This window comes from Lactuca virosa, chromosome 7, assembly GCF_052849685.1.
Source record: "Lactuca virosa cultivar CGN04683 chromosome 7, Lactuca_virosa_CGN04683_v6, whole genome shotgun sequence".
Lineage (NCBI taxonomy): Eukaryota > Viridiplantae > Streptophyta > Magnoliopsida > Asterales > Asteraceae > Lactuca > Lactuca virosa.
In genome coordinates this window covers 104,989,479-105,001,196 of record NC_136432.1, presented here as the reverse complement: position 1 = coordinate 105,001,196, position 11,718 = coordinate 104,989,479, and positions in this window count along the sequence as shown.

Here is an 11,718-nt window from a genome sequence, read left to right as displayed (position 1 = left end):
TGGTTGTAGTCTTAAAACCTAAGACCAGAGTTGTGAAATTAGTTTACATAATATACGAAACATAGTTTTGTATTTTATAAAACTGATGGGGTGTACTTGTAAAGTACAAATGTATAGTTCCAGAAAAATCCAATATTTTATTAAAGGTGAACTTTGGTCTAATACCCCAAGACCGAGTGGAAGAAAGTATGATACGAAAAATAGTTTATAGCCTCATTTATTTTAATAAAGCTAATGAAGTACAAGCTTTCCGTAACCAGGTCTTAAAATCCCAAGACCAAGATGGAAGTGTATACCGTATCGAAAATAGTTTATAGTTTCATTTATTTAAATAAAACTACTGAAGTATAAGCTCCCCGTAAACCAAAAATCGTTTTGTTTACCCCCTATGTGAGTCGTTATAACCATACTAATATGACTAATATGCCTGGCTTGCCGTCTTTCAAGCGTCATTTTCGTTCCAGATATTTGTCACCCTAGTTTTTAGTATAACTGTAGCGAACAGCTCAGGTGTGGGGTGCCAACCCCGTATAGATCTATACACAAACTCCCGCCCTCCCTCCAGGAGACTCTGATTATAACTAACAGGACTTACCGCATACGCTAGGTAGGTACGACTAAACGCGTCTCACAAGAGCCTCAACAGATTTACGTGAACTATGACTCTTTTTTCTTGTAAAAGCAGGATAGTTATACCTTTAGATGATTAAAAGTGTCTTTGAAAACGTAGTTCGTGGTTTCCAAACTATACCAATTATAGTTTAACTTGTTGGTTTGAAATGATTTATATACCCTTTTATATAAATGTACAGGTGTGTTCCAGCATGAAAAATATGAAAACAAAACATATTACTTGGGTATTAAACCCACTAGATTTGTAAGTGACTATATTGTACCAAAGTTTACTAGTAAAGATATCTTTCAATAAAATTTCCCAAAAGCCATGTAGTTTAAAGAACTTAGCTCATCTTATGATTTTATAACATTGATCATGTTAGTTTTGCTGATAAATATATACATATCACCATATTTATATCAAAACTAGAAAATACCATAACTTGTACAAATAATAGTTTATCCTTAACATAAGGGTGAAAACTTATAGTTATTTGTGGAATAAACAAAGTTTGACTTGTATTCCCCCCCCCCCCCCTAAAACATAGAAAAACTTGAAAATATGGGGGTATGAAGCTCACCTTGGTTTGGTTTGGTGGATGATCTGAAGAGATGTTGAGATGTTTCCAAGTTCTAACACTTGAAGAGTTTGATAAACTCTTTGAACCTTAGAATATCCTAAGAATATTATCACATAATTTTATGTGTAAATATGATGAAATAAACAAAATAATATGTAGAATCACTAGCCAAAACTTGAAATACTTACAAGGATCTAGGGATAATACTTGAAGAATATTGAACTTGAAGATTCTAAGCTTGTTCTTGTGGAGGTATGAAATGTTTGTTAGGTGAAGTGAAGGAGTATGAAATAATCAGAGAGTAAAATGTGGTATTGGGGAGATCTAGTGAGGATGTTCTCGTTTAAATAAGGGAATTAAGGTTGATGTGAAGTTTTCCTTCATGGTTTATTGGGTTATCGTTGGAAACTGGAGAGATATCAAGTCCTAGAGTCAACCATATTTGTCTTATTCCTATCCTTATCCGTAAACACCACAAAATGGTGGTGTTTGCGCCCAAACATCACATCCTTAACGTGTTTACGCCCCAATTGTGCCTTCCCTTTTGAGTTTACGGACATAGTGCTTCTTAGGATGGAGTTTTCGCCCAAGGTGTGGTCCGCCATGGAGTTTACGCCCAAAACAATGATTCTCTAAGTAGTTTACGCCCAAATAAGTGTTGGGTTTTGGTATACTACAACATCCTATGGTGCACATACAACCCTAAATACCTTGGATCTATGTTTTCACTAATTATACATGCAAATCGTTTCCAAGGTATTAATCTTACAACTAGCATGCATTTAACATAAAATTATAATATACTAGTTAGCATGACATACCTTTTGATGGAGCTTGAATTCTTGGTGTATTTGGCCTTAAAGAGCTTAGCCCCAATAGTGTGGAAGCCTCAAATGGAATCACAACACACCATGGACAAAGGATGAACTTGAGAGAGAATTCCATGCACACAAAAGACACCATGAACTCTAAAAAGATACAAGTGGCGATTTTGGGCAATGAAGTATCTATTTATATGTGGGATTTCTAGGGTCATGGATATAACCCAAATCCATACCCATGGGTTTTATGATCCATGGTTCATGTGGCCCAACTCTTTATGTATCCATACATAAACTTGGTCCAACATGGATCATAAGCCCAACACATATAAATATAACTAATTATCATAATTAGTCCCCATAGATTTAATTAGTCTCTTTCGACCACTAAATTAATTCCAAATTAATTCTTGATCACTACTAATTAAAACATATGATTTCATATTAATATATTATTACTTATAATATATTAATAAACCATAAATAACCTTCTCTCAAAAGTCCATCCTAACAAATTGTCCTGATGATATGCAACCCAAATGGACCATGCTACTCTCGGGTCGAATACATACCAATAATAGTTATGGGCTTAGACACCTAATCCAACAGTCTCCCACTTGGATAAGTCTAAAACTATTATTCAAGTATGACTCCAAGATCCCGACTAGCAATCGTAGCTCTTAAAGCCGCTGTCAAACTCTGAACAAATCAAATGACATGTCCATTAGATAAGGGATCATATATTCCTCCATTCTAGATATCATATGGACTGAGACATGGATTATAATCATTCTCTCTGTCCATTTGTTGTTTCCCGATTTCCGATTTATGACGACTGACTAATTGAACAAATCAAATCAGTCCAGGCCCGGCCGAGCACTTACGTTTTTCATCATCAAATCATCGAGGGGCCCACAGATATCGCTTTTATCCCGAAGGTAAAAGGAATGGATAAACTTCGACTCATATGGCTTGTTCTACTACTTGTTGAATCATACACAAAGGCACGTTTTATAACATCGAGTTACCAATGCGTTTTCGTGCAATCAATGTATAACCAACTCATAGTAATAACTCATATCTCTAGGTTTGAAGAATATAAGATATTATCGTCTCATGATCACTCGTGATAAAATCCATGAAGTGATTCCAATGAGCGCGGGTTGAATCCAATACTCAGAACTTATGAGCACTCATGAGTGTTGTAGCCCTTTGTCCAACATCTTAGACCTCTACAAGCCAACCCATGACAGTCTTAATTCATATCTACTTCCAACATATGACCGACTGTGGATGGTTTGAATAACTTAGTCATCCAGAACAATGACCTAGTTTATTCTGGAAGTCAAAACATGCAAAATGAAACACAAGAATAATTGAATTGAATATGGTATCAAAACCTATGAACATAAATAAAACACATTTTATCTATCACCATATGATTACACATTATTCATTGTATACTGTTTCAGCTATCAACTTTATTCTTGAATTTAAAACAATAGTTGTCCCATGCTCCAAGCATGTACACTATGTTTTCTAAACACTAGTCATGCCATACACCAAGTATGCATACTATGTTTGTCTATGATCTTTACTTTGTGAAATAGATCAGTTGAACATAACTCCAATGATCCTCTTTTCATAGTCCCAAATCCTTACTACAAATGCAAGAATTCCAAATTCATGCCATTTACTGAAATCTGTTAGATTCTAAACTTATATGCATTGATCCTCTTGTAATGATTATGCACAAAGTCAGATAGACTTGACAACAAACATTACAGAGCATTCCAAAGGAGATCAACTCCTTGGAAACATCCTTCTTGCATTAAGTTTCCTAATCTTACACAGATTGAATAATTTCTAACTTTGAAACATTTCCATATTCCATTTTAACTATCACTTCTGAACAAGAGTTTCCTACTTACAGATTATGTCAATATGGTCCTTCCAAAATTATCATTATACTTCCAACTGTCCTTGAGCAACCAATCTTTGGTAAACCTTAGATTGTCCTCGACAATTGTTTAATCCTTGTAGTCATATCCAATTCTAGACCTTTTCCCTTCTTAATGCCCCATGCATTTGGAAAATTTTAGAAAGGATGAATATAGCACATGCAATCGATCCTATATCCGAAGCATATGGGACACGATTCATGATGTATCATATAAAGACTAAACCAGTCTTTTGCTATAATATTTCCATTTCAATTTGTCAAGTTCTCATAATTCAGATTATGAAAAGGGATGTCGTAATCATAATCGAATTTTAGAACGCAAATAATGGACCCTATATTAGAATTTTCTTATGTTGAGCCATTCCAACATAACATTCATACATATACTTGACTAAATACGATTAAAACCTCAATCTAAGCTTTTAGATTTGAGATGAAGTATAATTTCCTCTCCCTTAATTATAGCAAAACAACTTTTTCCCAATTGAAACCTTTTGTTTTCTATAATTAACATTGCTAACTTGCAACCTTTATCATAATTATCATGCTCCCACTAACATGATGATTATTAGCATAACACTTATGCTCCCACTAGCTTTGACATGTACTCAGAAATCAGTTGAACTTCTAGAAAAAACAATACTTTATTGACTTTCTTACCAAAGTTTAGATTTCTGATACTAGATTGCTTTGATAAAACTTTATCAATATCATACACCTTATCTTAGATAGCTCACAGGTGTGTCTAAACAATTTCAGAACTATGAAAAGGGAAGCCGTAATCATAGTCTCAATTGTTTAGACCTTTGCCACTTCTCACAAGTCCATGTTAGTGTGCTAGTTAACCACACAGCTCCACTAACGACTTTGAGAATGCAAATATCACAATTGCTATCTACTTCAAATCTACTTGGTGGAAGTGTTTCCTCACCATCATTTTCATGAATCGGAGAGAAACCTTATGACCCTTAGATTTAATGGTGTATGTGTTCTTATCCATGTGAATTGTCAAAACCATAGTCACAAGACAAGGATAATGACAAATCCAAACTCATATGGACTGAACTCAATCTTAATTTCTTGCCACCTGGCAGCTCAAGGGCCTGCCATTGCTTCCAAGTTGTTGTGCAACCAATTGAGAACTCTAAGAACTCATATGCAAAGCCAACTTTAACTGGAATGGGCACAGAATATGTCAACACGATAGGTTATAAACCTCAAGTCGTGTGCTAGTGAAGAACTTCAGGTTTTATTCTTGATTAGTTCTTGAGACTTTCAAGACCTTTAAGACTCCCACTGTCCTCTTGACATATAAGACTTTCTTGTCAGATATTCAAGAGATATTGTGGATTCTAATCAAGACAAACACTTCACACAATTGGCCTTAGTTGGTCTTTGTTTTATCCAAAACATCACAACTTACCAATTTCAAATGTACAAGAGTAGAAAACTTTTACTCTTACATTTGATAAGTGTTTTAAACCTTCTTTAAGACATGTCACTCAAGTTACAATCTTAGAGTATAACTCTAAGAATTGTTTTTGGAACGAAGTATGAATCATCTTCTTGATTTAACCACTTCAATAATTCATAACTCCTCTTCTTAACTATCAGAATGCACTTAGAGGATGAATTGTGATAAGGTCTCAAAATCATTAAGATGGTCTTAAAACATGATACTAAAGTACTCTCCCATCTTTTCAGATTTGAGAAACTTTTATCTTTCTGCCTAAATTGATTCTTCTTATTCGCTCTGCCATACATTGGAACCTTTTCCAATGTCTCAGAATTACACTTAAGCTTGTAAGTATAACCATATTTACTGATCTATAGTAAATTATGACGAATAGTCTTATCGATCTTTTGTGGTGGACTCTGACCAATGCACAAGAATGTGTACCCGATCCCTTAGTCCTTCACTTGACTCACACACCCATGTGAACAAGTAGTTAGTCTTAATTTTTCCAATGCTCGAAAGTTCTCATTCATCATGCTATACAACTTGCATGATTCCAAGTTTCTATCCAACTGAAACTTGGGTGATGAAAATCTTTCCTTATTTGGTAAATTTAGACACTACCACAAATGAAAGAATCAAATTCATATTTCCACTCTTGCTCTTAATGGAATCTTATAAGCAACACAGATTTTCACAAATGCCATTGTAAGGATATTTTAAAATAAATAAAATCAAAAGATTTACCTTTTATTTTAAAACTTTGCGGAAAAACTTATCCTTACAATCCATATGAAAACTTGTTGTTATCTATTCCTAAGCAAAATATCATAACTCCTAAGAAGTAGCTCAAGAATCCGATCTTCAAACTATGCGATAGAAATCCATCTACGCGATCAGATTCAACATATTCTTTCTTTAAGTTTCTTCACTTTTCTTTGATTCTTAAAACATCAACATGTGACCCAGTCACATCATATATCAAGAATCTCAGAATAGAAACTTAGCAGAGTTATATAGTGGACTTTACCTGAAGTAGAGTCAAACTTATTGACTTTAACATCCTTAGGTAAATTTGGCAGCTTCGCAACCAATGCCCCTTTCTTTGGCAATATAAACATATGGACCCTTTGGTAATGGGACTATCTCAGACTTAGCTTTTCTCTTTACCATTTGGTCAACCGAGTTGACTATGGCCGATCCATTTCCATTGGGAAGAGAATGCTTTTTTGGATTCCAAGTGTCATCATTGTCAATGTCCATAAAGTTTTTAGGAAGTTGATCTTAGCAAATAGATAAGATCATTAAGGGTCTTGTCATAGTCTGTTTCATAGGTGTTCCAAAAGAACTCACTATGTGACTTAGAGAGTAGTTGAGCCACCAACTTTCTCAAGACTTTGACACCCAACTCTCCCGGCTTGTCAATATGTGACTACATCTCCAAGATGTGATCACATATAGACCTTTGCTTGCCAATAGGGCTTGAGTGACCTTAAACTTTTCAGGAACTTGTGGGTTAGGGAGAATAATTGGAGGAGGTGAAAGAAGTATGATTTCCATGGGACATCATCTTCATTTAGGAAAGCTTGTTTCAAGAGATTTGGGAAGATCATAAATGTCTAAACCAGACATCTTTTGGGAGATACTCAAGATAGCTGATTTAAAGTCCTTAATATAACACCCAATATGAAATATTAAGGCTAGGACCCAACACAATACTTTTATAACTTGGAAGAGGGATGTCGTAATCCAAGCTATAAAATATTTGAAGGTAGGCGAATGACGATTCACCAATTTCCACCATGAAAACGAAATATATATTATTAGGTTTTAATTGGTTTTTGAAACTCCTAGATCTTTGAGATTCATTGAACTGTTCAATGACATGTTTCAATCTCGAGTGTGCCCTTCAGGTTTTGTGACTGGGATGCCGAGGATCACAAAACAAGGTGTGAAGTAACCATGCAAATTACTTGGTACCCTTAAGTGTTTACCCCTCAATCGATGTGCCGGTTAACCACACACGCTCCATCGATACTATGATAAACATTAGGTTACCCTTTGCCTACCTTGTTAAATACGAGTTAGTGTGCCGGTTAACCACACACGCTCCACTAACCGACTTAAACAAAGTGCAAAGTGTAATTTCATGGATTAGCACCTTATTCACTTTTTCCTAAGTAACTAAGATTGGGTATTTATAAAAGGTTTAGTTACTTAGTATTTATCATTAATACTTTTAATGAAGGGAGAATTATAGTCCTTGTCCTACCCGTTCGGCTAACGACCCTCCACCGGTCAAGGAAGCGGTGGGTGAGAGTGGACACCCATTAAACTGCCATTTTATAGGCAGTAATCTTATACCCCCCTTATAGACCGGCTTCGTGAATGAGGCCTACTAACGGTAAGACTGACTTTGTTCTTATACATATATATATATATATATATATATATATATATATATATATAAGTATTAACTATTAATATTATAATAGTATAAGGGTGTATTTTAAACATTTAAAATACTTGGTGGTTTAATCTATTAATTAAACTATACTCTTAATTTAATGAAGTCCATAAAGTTTGAACTTTAACTTTTAAAATTCTTGGGTTTGGAATTAAAGTGTATATGGGGTTTGACTTTACAAATTCCAAAACTTGAGGACAAGTTTTGAACAATTCAAAAAACTTATGGTTTCCATAACTTATGAATTTTAAAGTGGTATAATGGAAAAAACCCTTCAAGTTCCATAACTTGTAGACAAGTTATGGAAGACTTTAAAAGCATTAAAAATGTGACTCTTCATTTTTTCATAACTTATGGAATTTTTATGGGTTTTAAAATTCATAAATGTGACTTTTCATGTAACTTGAGGACAAGTTACAAAAACACATATTATGAACAACTTCAAGATTAATTTGGATTGAAAACAACTATCTCATAATTTTTCCTATTAATCTAAACAAACTCATAAACATGAACATTCATAATCAACATTTTTCAAGCATCATATAAACATGTATAAAACTTGAAACTTTGATTATTATCCTTTATTTGGATGAGAATAAACATTACCATAGTATCAAAAAACAAATTTTATGAACAAAAACACTTTGCGGTAATGATTCTAATCCAAAACAGGCCAAAAAACTCGAAGATAAGCTGTCAGGGGGTCCAACTCGTCGAGTACATGAACCAACTCGACGAGTTGGATGAATTTGTTCATGGACTCGTCGAGTCCATCACTGGACTCGTCGAGTCTGCTGTCCCGACAACAAAAAATTCGATTTTTTTCAGTTTTTTTTTCAGCAACTTGCATCAAGTATAATTGAAAACAACCCATGGCTTTGATACCACTGTTGGGTTTTGGTATACTACAACATCCTATGGTGCACATACAACCCTAAATACCTTGGATCTATGTTTTCACTAATTATACATGCAAATGGTTTCCAAGAAATTAATCTTACAACTAGCATGCATTTAACATAAAATTATAATATACTAGTTAGCATGACATACCTTTTGATGGAGCTTGAATTCTTGGTGTATTTGGCCTTAAAGAGCTTAGCCCCAATAGTGTGGAAGCCTCAAATGGAATCACAACACACCATGGACAAAGGATGAACTTGAGAGAGAATTCCATGCACACAAAAGACACCATGAACTCTAAAAAGATACAAGTGGCGATTTTGGGCAATGAAGTATCTATTTATATGTGAGATTTCTAGGGTCATGGATATAACCCAAATCCATACCCATGGGTTTTATGATCCATGGTTCATGTGGCCCAACTCTTTATGTATCCATACATAAACTTGGTCCAACATGGATCATAAGCCCAACACATATAAATATAACTAATTATCATAATTAGTCCCCATAGATTTAATTAGTCTCTTTCGACCACTAAATTAATTCCAAATTAATTCTTGATCACTACTAATTAAAACATATGATTTCATATTAATATATTATTACTTATAATATATTAATAAACCATAAATAACCTTCTCTCAAAAGTCCATCCTAACAAATTGTCCTGATGATATGCAACCCAAATGGACCATGCTACTCTCGGGTCGAATACATACCAATAATAGTTATGGGCTTAGACACCTAATCCAACAGTCTCCCACTTGGATAAGTCTAAAACTATTATTCAAGTATGACTCCAAGATCCCGACTAGCAATCGTAGCTCTTAAAGCCGCTGTCAAACTCTGAACAAATCAAATGACATGTCCATTAGATAAGGGATCATATATTCCTCCATTCTAGATATCATATGGACTGAGACATGGATTATAATCATTCTCTCTGTCCATTTGTTGTTTCCCGATTTCCGATTTATGACGACTGACTAATTGAACAAATCAAATCAGTCCAGGCCCGGCCGAGCACTTACGTTTTTCATCATCAAATCATCGAGGGGCCCACAGATATCGCTTTTATCCCGAAGGTAAAAGGAATGGATAAACTTCGACTCATATGGCTTGTTCTACTACTTGTTGAATCATACACAAAGGCACGTTTTATAACATCGAGTTACCAATGCGTTTTCGTGCAATCAATGTATAACCAACTCATAGTAATAACTCATATCTCTAGGTTTGAAGAATATAAGATATTATCGTCTCATGATCACTCGTGATAAAATCCATGAAGTGATTCCAATGAGCGCGGGTTGAATCCAATACTCAGAACTTATGAGCACTCATGAGTGTTGTAGCCCTTTGTCCAACATCTTAGACCTCTACAAGCCAACCCATGACAGTCTTAATTCATATCTACTTCCAACATATGACCGACTGTGGATGGTTTGAATAACTTAGTCATCCAGAACAATGACCTAGTTTATTCTGGAAGTCAAAACATGCAAAATGAAACACAAGAATAATTGAATTGAATATGGTATCAAAACCTATGAACATAAATAAAACACATTTTATCTATCACCATATGATTACACATTATTCATTGTATACTGTTTCAGCTATCAACTTTATTCTTGAATTTAAAACAATAGTTGTCCCATGCTCCAAGCATGTACACTATGTTTTCTAAACACTAGTCATGCCATACACCAAGTATGCATACTATGTTTGTCTATGATCTTTACTTTGTGAAATAGATCAGTTGAACATAACTCCAATGATCCTCTTTTCATAGTCCCAAATCCTTACTACAAATGCAAGAATTCCAAATTCATGCCATTTACTGAAATCTGTTAGATTCTAAACTTATATGCATTGATCCTCTTGTAATGATTATGCACAAAGTCAGATAGACTTGACAACAAACATTACAGAGCATTCCAAAGGAGATCAACTCCTTGGAAACATCCTTCTTGCATTAAGTTTCCTAATCTTACACAGATTGAATAATTTCTAACTTTGAAACATTTCCATATTCCATTTTAACTATCACTTCTGAACAAGAGTTTCCTACTTACAGATTATGTCAATATGGTCCTTCCAAAATTATCATTATACTTCCAACTGTCCTTGAGCAACCAATCTTTGGTAAACCTTAGATTGTCCTCGACAATTGTTTAATCCTTGTAGTCATATCCAATTCTAGACCTTTTCCCTTCTTAATGCCCCATGCATTTGGAAAATTTTAGAAAGGATGAATATAGCACATGCAATCGATCCTATATCCGAAGCATATGGGACACGATTCATGATGTATCATATAAAGACTAAACCAGTCTTTTGCTATAATATTTCCATTTCAATTTGTCAAGTTCTCATAATTCAGATTATGAAAAGGGATGTCGTAATCATAATCGAATTTTAGAACGCAAATAATGGACCCTATATTAGAATTTTCTTATGTTGAGCCATTCCAACATAACATTCATACATATACTTGACTAAATACGATTAAAACCTCAATCTAAGCTTTTAGATTTGAGATGAAGTATAATTTCCTCTCCCTTAATTATAGCAAAACAACTTTTTCCCAATTGAAACCTTTTGTTTTCTATAATTAACATTGCTAACTTGCAACCTTTATCATAATTATCATGCTCCCACTAACATGATGATTATTAGCATAACACTTATGCTCCCACTAGCTTTGACATGTACTCAGAAATCAGTTGAACTTCTAGAAAAAACAATACTTTATTGACTTTCTTACCAAAGTTTAGATTTCTGATACTAGATTGCTTTGATAAAACTTTATCAATATCATACACCTTATCTTAGATAGCTCACAGGTGTGTCTAAACAATTTCAGAACTATGAAAAGGGAAGCCGTAATCATAGTCTCAATT